Raw genomic sequence first — 14451 nt, forward strand, 5'->3', positions numbered from 1 at the left:
TTGCAATGAAAAAGATAACTCGGGTACTAAATGGAAAGAATTTTAAAGGTTAAGCTGATAATACATTGAAATATTCCGTCTGCCAGAGGGTTGGAAGGGACTTTAAAGATATCTAGTTCCAACCATGTGCTGTGGGCAGGGCTGCCACCCTCCAGATCAGGCTACCCAGGAACAAGCCTTGCATGCTTCCAGGGATGGGACATCCACACTTTCTCGAAGCAGCCTGTGCCAGTGCCTGTTCATCATCTTTATCACAAAATGTTTTTCCTTATATTCAATTAGGTCTATCATCTTTCAGAGTAAAACTGTTTCCTCTTGACCTGCCACAAGAAGACCTGGTAAAAAATCCTCATCTTTGTTGTAAGCTCTCTTTATGTTTTGAAAAGCCACAATGAGGTTTCTCTGGAGCCTTCTTTTCTCCAGGCTAAACGAGGCCACCACCATCAGCCTTTCTAGAAGAAAAAGGTGTTCCAGTCCTCTCATCATCCTCTGGATCCATAAGGATGAACAATGGGAAATTTTTGTGAATAACAGAATAATATTTGATAGCCATAACAGGTCAGCTAGCAGTGACATCTCACAATTTCTAGCAACTTACATGACTAAACCTTTTCTCCATTTGTCCCATCTTAAATTATTCAAAATGTTAACTAATAGATCATGAGACAAGTCTGCTTCAAAGTCAGTTATTTAAACTTTAAGTGGTCCCCTGAAACTCTAACACTTAACCCTATTCTCCCTTTGTAGTCAGTTAACAGAAATAATAAATTAAAGTAAAGCTTGATTTTAATGCCATAATAAAGATTTAAACAGATAAAGCAATTTATTTTCTCATAACTCTGTGAAGTGAATCATTTTCACTCTGAAGAGATGAAACCAGATTTCCATTACAAATGATTCTATATTTATGGAGATGCTTTGAAATGAAGCCATTTGTCATGTGCAAATACAAATTTTTATACTGGATATAAAAAACTGGAAAGTCATTATAGAACACAGACAACAAATGCTTTTAAAAATATCAGAAAAAAAATGATGTTTTAAAATAGTTGAATGCCTCTGCTTTATATATTTACTAGAATTTTTGTGATTAGAAGACATGTAGGAAATGTATGTTCAGAAATAAATCTGTTGTACTTAAAAGGGATTTGGTTTTCTGAGATCTATCATGAAACCCAATTTAAAATGTAATTAACCCATAGGAGTACTGGACCTTTCTGAGCTACTTTCTTTATTTAAGTATAAAGCAAATATCTTTTAAAAAGATCATCACATTCATAGTAATATTCCAAAACCCATGAAAAACCATTCTCAGCTTAATCAATGAATGAAATAACTGTATGAGAAGAAAAAATGACCAGTATTTGAAATATCTCTTGCATTTTCATCATATCATACTAAAATTAAAAAAAAAAAAAAAGTCCCAAATATTTTGTTTTTGTTTTCTTTTATATTTGTTAGCATAAGTGAACACAATTTAAAAAATATTCAAAGATCTACTTGCATTAAAATCCTGTTGACTTATTGACCTAAACATAAAAATGTCAGCAAAGATTCATAACACATAGAAGATAAGCCTCTATTTTTTTCTTTTTAAAATGCATGTTAGTGTGATACATTTTTTATTTTTGGCACTTCCTTCCTTGATTAAATATTAGTATTGCCCTTCTTGATGACTTTGGTTTTGAAGAATTCTGGAATAAAAGGATTTTGTTTGTTTGTTTGTTTTAGAAAGCTAACAACAAAACAACAGAAAAAATCTACTTACCAGTAATGTTAACAAGGTAAGATATCATAAACAATATGCCACTCCTCATCACTTTTTTTGGGGAGTGCTAATAGAATGATTTTAAAATCTCAGATGAGACTGCTAATACCACAGCTGCAAGCACAAGGCTGAAAATTAAAGTTCTCCAAAAAACATGTTTTTAACCTTGTTTCTAGGGGGGGGAGGGGGGTTCTTGTGGTTTTACTCACTTATTTCCCTTTCTGCCATTGCACATCCTGGACATTGCAACAGACCACCTTCTAATACTGTAGTTTCAAACTTAACTCTATTGTGACTGTTTTTCCATTCTGAGATTTTTCTTTAGACAGCTCAGAGGACAAGAATCAGTTACGTGTGGTGAGTTTAGTCAAAGCTGCCCATCTTAACAAAATGGACAAAGTATTCTTAATGGCAGTGATGATGTAAACAGCAAAGTTTTCAACAGACACCTCCCTCTGATGCTCTTAAAGCCCTGTTTATGCCACTAGCACCAGATACAAGAATATGACTTTGCTCTGTCTTTGTAGTTAGAAAAAGAACATACTGCAAAAATATTTCGTAATAAATATTATTTATCTTTGCTGAAGTGATACTGAATGTCTAATAATCACCACACAATCCAACATACATGAATGTTAGCTGCCAAAACCCACAAAGGGTCAAAGAAGGCAATGTGGTTACTTTCCTAACATATACCTTTGCAATTCACATAGGACTATGAGATCAGCTATCTTCCTTGCAGCTCCTATTAAATTTCATCACTCACCATCACCCCTGGGTTTTATTATATCTTGGTTTCATCCCTGTCTCCTGCCTACTGATCTCAGCGCCTGGATTTGATTAAGGGTTACTTCCATGGAAATGTACAGTTTTGATTTGAAGGCTTTAAGAAGAGCATCTGCAAATTCAGTGGTTAACTGCTGCAAAGACTAATCATTCTCACTCATTATGAAAGATTATGTCTTCATTCCTGTTTTCATCTCTGCTTTTAACATATAGAATCATAGAATCATAGAATTACCCAGGTTGGAAAAGACCTTGAAGATCATCAAGTCCAACTGCAGCCAAACCACCATAGTACCCTAACTCTAATAACGCTCTACTAAATCATATCCCTGAGCACCACATCATAGTTACCACCTTTTTTTTTTTTTTTTTCCCCTTTTTTTTTTTTTTTTTTTTTTTCAAGTTCTTTCCCTTCTGCTCCTCTAACTTATTTACAGGCATAAGACTCCTCCCTAGTACTGATAGTTAATGATAAGCATATGCTTAAGTCTGTTGCTATTTGGTAAAGATGTTTGAAAGGAGTGGATAGGAGTGATGTGTATGTGGCATAAGCAGTTTCAAGAAGACAGATGAGAAGACTTTTGTACTTACTGCACAGTATCTATCTGAGTTAAACTTCTTACCAAGAAAACATGTTGAAGGATTTGAAAATGAGTAAGTGCTTAAATAAGATCAAGTCTAAAAATTTTACTTTGTGACATACAATATAAACTATTAAAATGTCTTCGTGGAAAAAAAAAAAAAAGTTAATTTACTCTCTAGCAGTGCAGAGAGATGAATCTTTAAATATTTTATATATTTCCCTCACATTAAATAGCTGTCAGGGAGGAATTTTAAACTCTGAAACTTAAAAGAAGTTAATGAACGGACAATGACCTACTAACCTCCTCCTCTAGAAAGTAGTGCACAACTGTCATATAGACTGGAAGACTGAAATGTAAACCTTTTTTAAGACCACCTCATGGAGATGAAAATAAGAATCAACTCTATTAAAATATAAGAGATATGACAACGTATAAGAACAATCACATTTAGACTTCTGTCAGTCCAGTGTTGTTTCTTATTACCAGCTTGAGTTATAATGTCAGGAAACTTAGAAATTTATCTAAAAATATCTTTTTAATTATCTGCTGAAATGATGATTGGTTTTAGGACTATTAATAGAGACAGTACATATTTAAAAGGCCTATATTCCAGCTGATTAATTATTGTTCTACAGGACTGGAAAAATATGAATGGATTTATCTAATAGGCTGTAGCTGCTCTGTTAGCAATGTCATTTTCACTATGTTAAATGGGAAAATTAAGAGTGTAACTGCGTGTCTGTCTCACTGCTCTGTGGTTGTAGTCTGGAGGAGTGGCACAGTTAAATAATTTCTAAATGGAAAACAAATACGCAATCTGTTTTAAAAGTTTATAATAGCATCACCAAGAGATGAGAAAATAAATTTTGTGCCAGTTTCTATTGAAGCAGTGAAAATGGATAACAACATGAAAGCAGAGGTAAACAATTTCAAAGTGTAATAGCTTTTCACCAATCCTTATTTGGAAGTACTTATCTTTGAAAAGCAATCAAGCATTTTATGAATGCCTATAAAAATGCAGATGGATATAGCTGTATGAAAGAAACTTATGCCTTGTAGTTCAGCTACTACTCCAAGGTAGCTACTGTACAATATACAGTTGCTTAAAGCAAGCATCTCCTTAGCATACCTTAAACAAATAAGGTAACCTGCATCTACTTTATCATTTAGGCTTATTCAGCAAAATTTAATCTGCAAACATTTTAGGAAACTTCCTAATGCTGAGAGTAGCAGAGCAGGCAAGACTGGGGACCTACAGGTAAGATGGGACAGGCCTGTATAGTGCATATGAACGCAGGATTTCTCTGTGTTTTCTAATCAGTTGTACAAGGTGGGAGAGAGCTAACACAGACAGAGAAACATCCAGGGGCTGCTTTAATTCCAGCAACTCCTGGAAGTCTGGAAGAAAATTTGCAGTCTGCCCAAATAGTGCAAGATACGTTAACTCCTGCTGTGTGTCTGCGTAGAAATGCATTGTTCAGCCTATTAGAAAGTTAAAGACACTGCAGGATCCTTTCTACTAGTTACCAGAACAAAACAGGAGAAAAAATGAAATTCACACTAAAAGCAAATACTTTAATGGCAACCCACAGTCACAATTAGGAGAGAAATGAGATGAATGACAGGAGAAACATGGAAAGAGTATGTAGGCTCATTTGACGAAAAACTACTAGCTTAGTTTAATTATTTAGCTGTTCCTAATTCTTATAGACAATAATAATAATAATAATAATAATAATAATAATAATAAAATGCAGCTATACTAGCTATACTAGAATATTTTCCATGTTCATACATCTCTTTAGTAACCACTATGTGTTGAAAAAGTTGTTAATCTTTTTGGTATTTGGAGGCAATTTTTTTTGCACAGTTCCTCTTAATAAGAGTGTATGGATGAAACTGACAACAGTGTATGTCAGTAGCGAATCTGTAGTTTGCAAGTTGAATTTAGAGCCAGTTGTGTATGAAATCAGATGATCTCAGACTACGGTATTGTGGGTTACTAATAAATAAAAAGCAAAATATTTTTATAACACAGGTCATCAGGGAAAGCTAGCTTAATTAAACTTCTGGATTAATCTAAATAGTTGGAGATCAGGAATTTGATACTTCTGTGCATTAGCATGTGGAACCTGCTAGTACTTCCCTGTTCTTCTGGGTGTGTCCACATACAGAGATGGTTTTAACTCTGCATTGAAATGTTCTTCCAAATTCTGAAGGCTTCCATATTCTTATTGTATAAGTGGAAAAACCTTGAGACTGAGCTGCCATTATAATCAGAGGAGATGCGGCCAAGTTTTCTACTCAAGTCTGTTGGATATTTTGTTTGATCTACTGAGGGGAGTATAGGGTATATATTACTTATTCTTCCTGGGATTTCTTTTCCTGAATTTTGCATTGAGAGATCCAAATAGTAGTTAAATGCTTAACAAACTACCCAAGCAAGATAGTAATATTGTCTTTTGGCAGGCTTCATGCATCCTTACCTAATACATCAACATACTTCTGACAAGGCCAACACAGAAGCTCAGTGTTCTGGTCCTGGATATACACAAATACAAAAAATGCATAGTTTCTCTAATCATGTATGTGCTTCTGAGATTTAGCTGTAACTTCATGCCAGTCCTTCACATATGTTCAGAGGAGTCTTAATGCACATGACCAGGTCTCAAACAATCTCAAAAATGCTGTAATGAAAGTATTTTTTCCTGATATTGTACAGAGCTTGCATGAGAAATGAAAAGCTGCAAATCTTCCTCATCTTAACAAGGTAGAATTCTGCATTCAGAAAGCAACATGGTGTGCAGTATGAATCAAGCTATTACAGAGTTAGAACATCTCTTGACTCTCTCTTCATCTTCACCATTCTCTCCATGTTTCCTTTGCTCTCTTCTGCATTGAAGTTTGAGAAGCACACTGATGGCAGCCCTCTGGCCTGGAAATACTCTATTCCCTCCTAAATTGAGGGAATTCATTAGGTAGCCAGAAGAAGAACAATTTCATCCTTTATATATTAATATCAAAACTTTAAAATCCACAGCTAGTGCAAAGAAAAAACTTTTTGTTTTTCTATTCCCACTGACAAATCAGTTCACTGATGAGGCCACAGATTTTTGCACAGATTTTGGTTTCTAAGCTGTTAATTTCACAAAACTTTGGGGGAGGATGTAAGTCTAAACTAAAATTGTACATTGAAGTTCTCTTCTTATGTCAGTGTCAGTGTCGTTGGACTTATGTTGAACAAGACAAGCACTTCAACTTTGAGAGCATGGTGCTGTTGCCTTTTAAATCCCATTTACTTTCATTACTGCAATATATATTTTACTCACTGAAAGCATGAACTTTTATCTCTACAGAAACTATATTTCATATGCAGGAGTAGAAAACTAAAGAAGGAAAGGAATAGTAAGAAAATATAAAACAGAGAATGACAAAAAAGGAAGAAAACCTAAAGATAAATGTAAAATCACTGACTCACATATATTCAAACTCTTTAAATAAGTAGTACAAGGCTGCTTCTTGTGTGCGTCTTTGGTTGGTGGTTGTTTGGTTTTTGTTTGTGTGTTTTTGTTAGTTTTTGGGTTTTTTTTGTTTGTTTGTTGTTTTGTTTGACAGCTCCACAAATGATATTATCTGATGGGATTGTTTACTGTAAGAGACTGAAGGTTTTGATTCCTTACAACACTGCGATCAGTAACAAAAAATAATAATAATAATAATGGTGAAACTAATGTCATTTAGATACTTTATTTTGATTTATTTGTAAACTAGATATCAGTGTTGTCATTAACTATATTCTATTTTATAAAGATCTGTGGGAGCGGGATTGTGAATTCAGAGATGACTCAATATGAGTTAACAACTGAGTACAACTTTATTACTACATAAACAACCTTTTATACCCCAACTGCAGTCATGGCACTATATGATTCCACTCAACTTCCACTCAACTAAACAGTTTTACAATACCCCGATACTGTGACAACTTGGGACCCTTGCCACCTAGTCCCCGCCCCTTTGTCCCTCTTGCTCACCAAGCTTTCTCACAAGGTCGTAATGTCCTTGAAGCTATTGTGTCCTCCCTGTTCCCTCAACCAACTCCCAACAAAGATCCAAAAATTTAATTCCAACAGTTGAATAAATATCCACTTTTCTTTCCTCCACCCCTCCCACTTGGAGCAACTTGACTCCTTATAATTCACATAATTGTTTTCTTTTTGTTTGTTTGTTTTCCTCTTTCCAGATATCACAAGGAAATGAAGAGGAAGAAAACTGACTAGCTTTTGAGAAGCTAGAGCTCCAGACTCCACTCTTAAAAGAATGAAAAATGAGGTTTTAAAATAATTACATAAATGAGTGGCCTTGGGGAACTGTAATACTTCAGATATCTGTCCATATATCCAGAAGTTGGATAGTATAACAATAACTTTTTGTTAATTCCTTTGAGAGAGATTAAAAATTGAGAAAAAAGGAAATCATTAATGTTGGAGAATAAAGTTCGCTCATAATTGGATTATATTAGCAGTGAGATTCATGAAAGTTTGTGCTACCACAGTCAGACTGTATCTTTTTCCTTTTCCTTTAATAAATATTATGAAGATTTTCCAGTGCTGGCAGTCTTCCACCTTTTTCTAACATAAAGTACCCTTTTGAAAATAAGGACCTGAAAATATTATGGCTTTCTCATGAACATAGCATATTCTCAGGAAAAAAACCACAGGTGTTAGTAATAAAGCAACTAAATTACTGTCTTCTATCCCTGTGGAGAAGCCAGTAGCAATCTGGGAAACAAATGATATAGCAGGAGGTAATTCAGATTCTTAGATGTGAGGTAAAACTGCAAAATAGTTGGGTCTTAACATTAATCAGAAAAGCATTTTATGTGTTTTACTGTGAAACAAACAGTGAAAAAGCCTTGCCAGCAGTGATTGGAGAGATAAAACTCAGCCTTTTAAATTTGCTTCCTTATTTTTTTAAGGTTAGAAGAAAATGCATGAAAAGTAACTAAACCTAATGCTTTTTGGTATTTGTCTACCGAGTTCTATTTTGGAAGGAAGGCAAACTGAAGCCTTGAAGGGTGACAGTGAATGGAAAATGTGATGTGCTGACTGTACTTATCTCTCTTGTGGGATCTTTCTCCTCTGTCTGTGATGCGCATACATATGTTTTCCATTAGCAGACAATCACTGATAACATCAACATTTTCAGAAATTGAGGCAAAGATACTTCTGTTGTTTGCAAATCCTGTTATTGAAAAGGAAAATTGGGAATTATTCAAATTTTCTGTAACAATGTTTACTAACGAAAGGTGGCTGATAAATTCATGGTAAAAAATTTATCATGAAAGGGGTGAGTGGGGAAACTAGGAATGATAAAAGTATATAATATTTTCACTTATTATTTTCCCCCTTCTCTTTTTTCAGGTTTCAATTTCATTTTGTACTTTGCATGAGATGGTTGTGTTTGAATGTTTGCAAAAGTGTAAAAGAGAAAATCATTTCATATCTCTTGAAGTTTTCATTTTAATGGTGTCCAAAGCTCATGAATAGCCTCCACTGGAACAACTCTGTATATGTAATTGGGGAAAACCAAGCTAAGTCTGTATTCTAACAGACCTATTACTGTCATCATGTCTACTTTCCATCTAAATTTGAAGTTATACAGACTTTATTTATTTATTTTTTCATTTTGTGGGATGGGAGGAGACTGTTAATCTCCTGGTCTTATACTTGCTAACTTAAAATTGTTAACACTACAGCTAAACTGTAATGCTTATGATCCCAAAAATGTTTGAAGAGAAGAGGAAAGAAATAGAGGGAGAAGTGAGGCAAGTGTAAAATGTGTTATGGATGATGGAGAACTGACAAATCATTTTGAAATTACTGGAGTCAACTGCTGAAGAATGTAGCAAGTTCAACTTCACCTCTGTGTCAAAAGTCTGTGGAGTGTATTAAGGGAAAACAATGCATTAAGCTTTTTAATCTTTCCATTTTCTCTGCTGGGATGAAATTGGAAAAAGTGTTTAACTTTTCAAATATTGTTAAGTGTGCAGTCATACTTTTCATTATAGATATGTGAAATTTGAGAGCTAGAAAGACAAGGTTAAATGGTTAAGATTTGATATGTCTTAAGAGAAGGTTCTTCTCAGTGCAAGGGGTTGATGTCAGACTGACCAAGGGAAGTTTTATGAGGATGATTTCCTAGGTCAACAGGTGGTAAATAATTTCAAAAGTGCCTCCTTTTGACAAAATTTCCACTCATCATAATTTCAGTTCTGCCCTTTACCCACTGCCCATTACCTATTTTAGAGTAATGCTAATGTCATAGATTATAAACAATTATGTTTTGAGTATTTTTACTACTTTTTATTATTACTATTATTGCAGTATTTCTTTTGATCCACACTGCAACAATCCTAATGGTTTATAGTACTGTCTATTACAACTTTATTCAGTTGACAGCCTGCCCCTGGCTGTTGTTTTATTACTAGTAGCAGTTGAGTTATGAGAGGTACATAGTTCCCTATGGCAACAACTTTAAAGAGAAAGCAAACAGACATGTCCCTGAAATTCTCAAAAGAAACACCTTTCTAACCAAGGAAAACATGTGACCACTGTGCGGCCCTAAATGAGTAAGTATTCCTTTGATCCTTTGACTAGAGTATCTGTTTTTACAGTTGGCAGGATAAGTTTGCTTAAAAAGATACCAAATATTTATCTTTCCCTAAGATGAAATATTGGTTTTGTGGCTGCTTCATCATAACAGTCTCTACCACAAAATCTTGTGTTGTCTTGAGTGGCCTAATATTTTTATAAAGGGAACTGTGTTATATCTTCTAACCTTAATATGTTGTCTGCACTTCTTTCTCTTAAAAACCTTTTATCAATGAAGACATTTTGGTGATAAACTGTAATATATTGTGACAAAAGCCAGAGCAAATTCTTGCACCACTTTACCCTTTGCAGAAAGAAGTGGTCAGGCACAGGTTCCCTCTAAATTCTCCACATTCTTGTACCTACACTGCATCATTTGAAACAGTTGTTGTGAGAATACTGTATGCTCTACAAATTGCCTCTAAGTGAGATTGTGATTTTGGAGAAGCTGCAATATTATCACTTAGGTTTAATGCAGAGGTTAAACCAAGTTTGGGTTTTTGTGTGTCTTCATACAGAAGATTGAATTAACAGTTTTCTTGCTCACAACTGAAACATTTGCTGTGCTCAGATCTAGTGTTCTTTCTGACTTATTTCAGAAACATGGTCAAAAACAAATTTGCCACTCTCACAAGGGGCCATAAAAGCCTGGTAGAAATACTGCTGCCTGCTGCTGCCTATGGAAGATCCCTTACTACAATATTTAGTTTTGATGGAAGAAGTTGCTCCTCTGTCACTTCTCACAGAGTAACTACCAGTGGTATTTCTCCTTAGTGCTTCTGACATCTCTAAACCTAGTTGTGATCCTGTAGCTAAACTCAGCTTAGGGTAGAGATCAGAGAAGCTTAATGCTGGGAAAGGAAACTCTCCATGGGAGCTGCTCACTGAGGAGCTCTGAATGCTCACGCTCAGTTCATGTGTGTCACTGAAAATGCTAGGGTATGCAAAAACCCAGTGCAACACCAAAAAAGCACCAAGGAAAGAGTTGTGAGTACTTGGCATTGAAACATAAGTATTGCTCCATTGCTACCAGTGTTTTTAAGTGGAAGGAGGAAAGCAACTCTTAGTGAGTTGCCTTGTAATTTGTGACATCTCTGTTGCTGAGATCCAGTACTAATTTTCAGTTTAGATTTCCTTCCTTTACTATGACATTATCTATTGGAAGTATTTGGGAAATAGCACAGTATGCCCACAACTACCTTTGGATAAAAGCTTGATATTTGTGTTCTCTGCTGTAGTTTAAGGTGAGATTTCTGGAAGAATATCTCATTGCACGTAATGTGAGAATTTACAAGAAAAGGCATGTAGAAAGCAGACTGTTGTGCTGAACATCTTCCCTATTCATAGAATCTCAGAATGATAGAAAGGCTTAGGTTGGAAGGGACCTTAAATATCATCTAGTTCCAATGCTTTGTCATGGACAGGGCTGCCCCACCAGCTCAGCTGCCCAGGGCCCCATCCAACCTGGCCTTGAGTGCCTCCAGGCACCACAGCTTCTCTCTTCTCTGCACAGCTGTGCCAGCACCTCACCAACTTCTGATTAAAAATTTCTTCCAAACATCTAACCTAAATCTCCTTTTATTTTTTATTTTTTATTTTTTATTTTTATTTTTTCCTTGTAATCTTCCCTTGAGTACCAGAAGGCTGCAATGAGGTTTCCCCATATTCTTCTCTTCCCTGAGCTAAACAGATCAACTCCCTCAAACTTTTCATAGGAGAGGTGCTCCAGCCCTCTGAATTATTTTCTGTGGTCCTATTGTTCTAATTATAAACAGAACCAACCTAATCTATCATTTATTATGTGTGCATTCTATAAAGAATAGATATTCCCAACTTTCTAGACTCCTACAAGCACAAGAATCTGTGCCTTCTGTGATTGTGCATATGTTTACAGAACAGAAACCTTTGCTTAAACTTTCTGCAGTCTGTAGATCTAACTAACACACGTGCATTTCTTGATCTGCTTAATCTTTCAGGACACTGCAGAATTAATGAAAAAGGAGTTTGCTTTTTGAGCAGTGAGAATGAAATTATACACTTTTCCTTTCTCTAGTTTACAGTGTGCTATCATAAATTTTTCTGAGGTTTTTCTTATGAATGATGACCTTTAAAGCCAGAATGTTTCTCTAATGCATTTATTTACTTTCAGTTTCATTTTATAGTAATATTGAAGAACGCTGATAACAAAATTGATATTAAAGTATGTGTACCAACTGGACCCTTAAGATCAAAGTTCAGAGTCTATTCATTACATAGTTTAGTGTTTTAACATAACTTGGTATCTTAAATTGTCTCACAGAACTAACAAGTGAATCTCCATACAAAAGCAATTCAAGTGAATCTCAGGAAGCATGAGGCTTTTTATCTTTTGTATCATTTTTTGGCTGCAATTTGAATTTATTTTTCTGTCTTAAGAAAAATCTGTTCTTGCATCTACAGACTCTTAAGGAACTTTCTATAATAGTGGCTGGTATTAAAAAAAACAAAACAAAACAAAAAAAAACAACAACAACAAAAAAAAAAACAAACCAAAACGAACAAAAAAAAAAACCCACACAAAACAAAACAATAAAATTTTAAAAAAGAATCATTAAAAAAGTTTGAGAAATGGAGTATTAAAAACCATATTTTACCCTTTTTGAACCTGGAATGCAGGTTTTTGACTCATTTTATTTGAAATAATAATGATAAAAATCTGTTCTACCTGTATTATTTATTTTTTCTTGAATTGGATGCAGTTTTTCCTTCTTGGTTGGTTTCTCAAGCAGTGTTCAGTAATTCCACAGAGAAAGGGATTGTACTGTAGGAAGTCTTGAACCAGTGGTGTTGATTGTATGAATATAGAATACATGCAGAATTTAAATGAGAGAGATCATGAGTCCTAGCTAATTTTCAGCTGATCATTTTCAGTGTATTTTTTCACATCATCTTCTATGATACAGAGAAATGTATCTAGTTGTATAAAGTATTGTATATGTAAGGCACATATATGAGACTGAAGAAAGGAATACATATTTTTATTAAAAAACAAACACTTGTTTACTGTTTGTACCTTCAGTACAATTTCAACAGCTTTGGCAAATACCATATTTGCAAATATGGTTACTGTTTTTTTTTGTTTTTTCTTTTTGAGTTGTTTTTTTGTCTGTGTGTTTTTTGTTGTTGTTGTTCACTATTTCAATTAAGTGAATCAAAAACTATTACATGAGCATCAATTTTGTTCACCAATTAAATGCCTTTCACAATATTTTCCCCACAGCCTCATTCTATTTACCAAGTGCTGATGTGCTTTCTATGCATCTAAAGGGTGAACATCTGTTTGTATGAGGGAGTTCCATTAGACCATAATAATCTCCAGTTAATTGCACAGCAAATATTTATTTCTCACACATCAAATTAATGAAACAGTGAGAGAATAATCACATCAGCTTGGCAAACAACATCTATAGAGCTAAGACTTCTGAGACATTCTTGGCAGAAATCCTATATTTAGAAGAATTGTATACCTTTGAGAATACTATCATCATTTAATTACCAGATGATAGTGTTGATTTGGGTTTGTTTTCTGCTGTTTTTGTTTGTTTGTTTGTTTTGTTTGTTTTTGACATGGAAGGAATGCTACTAAAAATTAAAAATAATAACAATAATAATCTGAGTATTCTAACATTTCATGTCCAAAACAATGTTATTATTTTCAAACCACTGCAAAAACCCATTTAGTATTACATAAGATTTGGCCACTTCAGTCACTCTACAGCAATGCCTGTTACATTCTTAACAGCAATGTGGACTCTTTACATGTGACTATAGCAACAATTGTTTCCTACCCCACACATATTTTGGTATTCTCAACAGGCTGTGCTAGTATTCTCTATGCTATATAGTGAGTAAAACCAATGACAGTATATGCAACTGGCAAAGGTCAATGATGCATAACAGAATAAAGGGTTTTTTTTGAGTGGAGGAAGTGGTAATCCAAACTATCTTTGACTATTAGGATTCATGTCTTTGCTATGAAATTCATACCATTTTTCTTAATATAAATTCTGAGAGACTCATAAATATTTATTTTGTTCACACAAGATTTTCTTTTTATATTACATTCTTTTTTTCTGAAGCTTATCCAAAAGTAGATGCATGTTATTTGTATCAAATATAAGGGCTCTTAGACTGTGCATAGAAACTCAATTTCAGTAACTAGAAACACTGTTCATTTTTTTTAAGTTAATTGAATTTGATGCCAACTACCTGGGCTTACCAACCCTAACTTTTGTGAAACTGAAACTGATATGAAAAGACTGACACATTCTTTGATTCAACCTTTTTTTTTTTTTTTTTCTTTTTTTTTTTTTCTTTTTTTTTTTTTTTTCCCCTTTATCTTGAAACTATTCAAGTCACAATTAAATATGGAGGTTGCTCTGAAAGTAATACCTCCTATGTTTTTATGTTGGCCTGCAACATCAGAGGCAGATGAGATGTTGATGGTACAGAAGTAGAGACAGAACCTCTGCATAATATCCCATTACATTTTGTTGTTGTGTGACAGATGGCAGCAGAGGGACAGTCTGATGGAATGGCGTCTGATATGGAAGTGTGAATGAAGCAAAGGTATTGAATTCAATTACACCATGCAGGAAAAAATGCATCTGTTGACATTCAT

The sequence above is a fragment of the Excalfactoria chinensis genome, chromosome 1 (assembly GCF_039878825.1).
Source record: "Excalfactoria chinensis isolate bCotChi1 chromosome 1, bCotChi1.hap2, whole genome shotgun sequence".
Classification (NCBI taxonomy): domain Eukaryota; kingdom Metazoa; phylum Chordata; class Aves; order Galliformes; family Phasianidae; genus Excalfactoria; species Excalfactoria chinensis.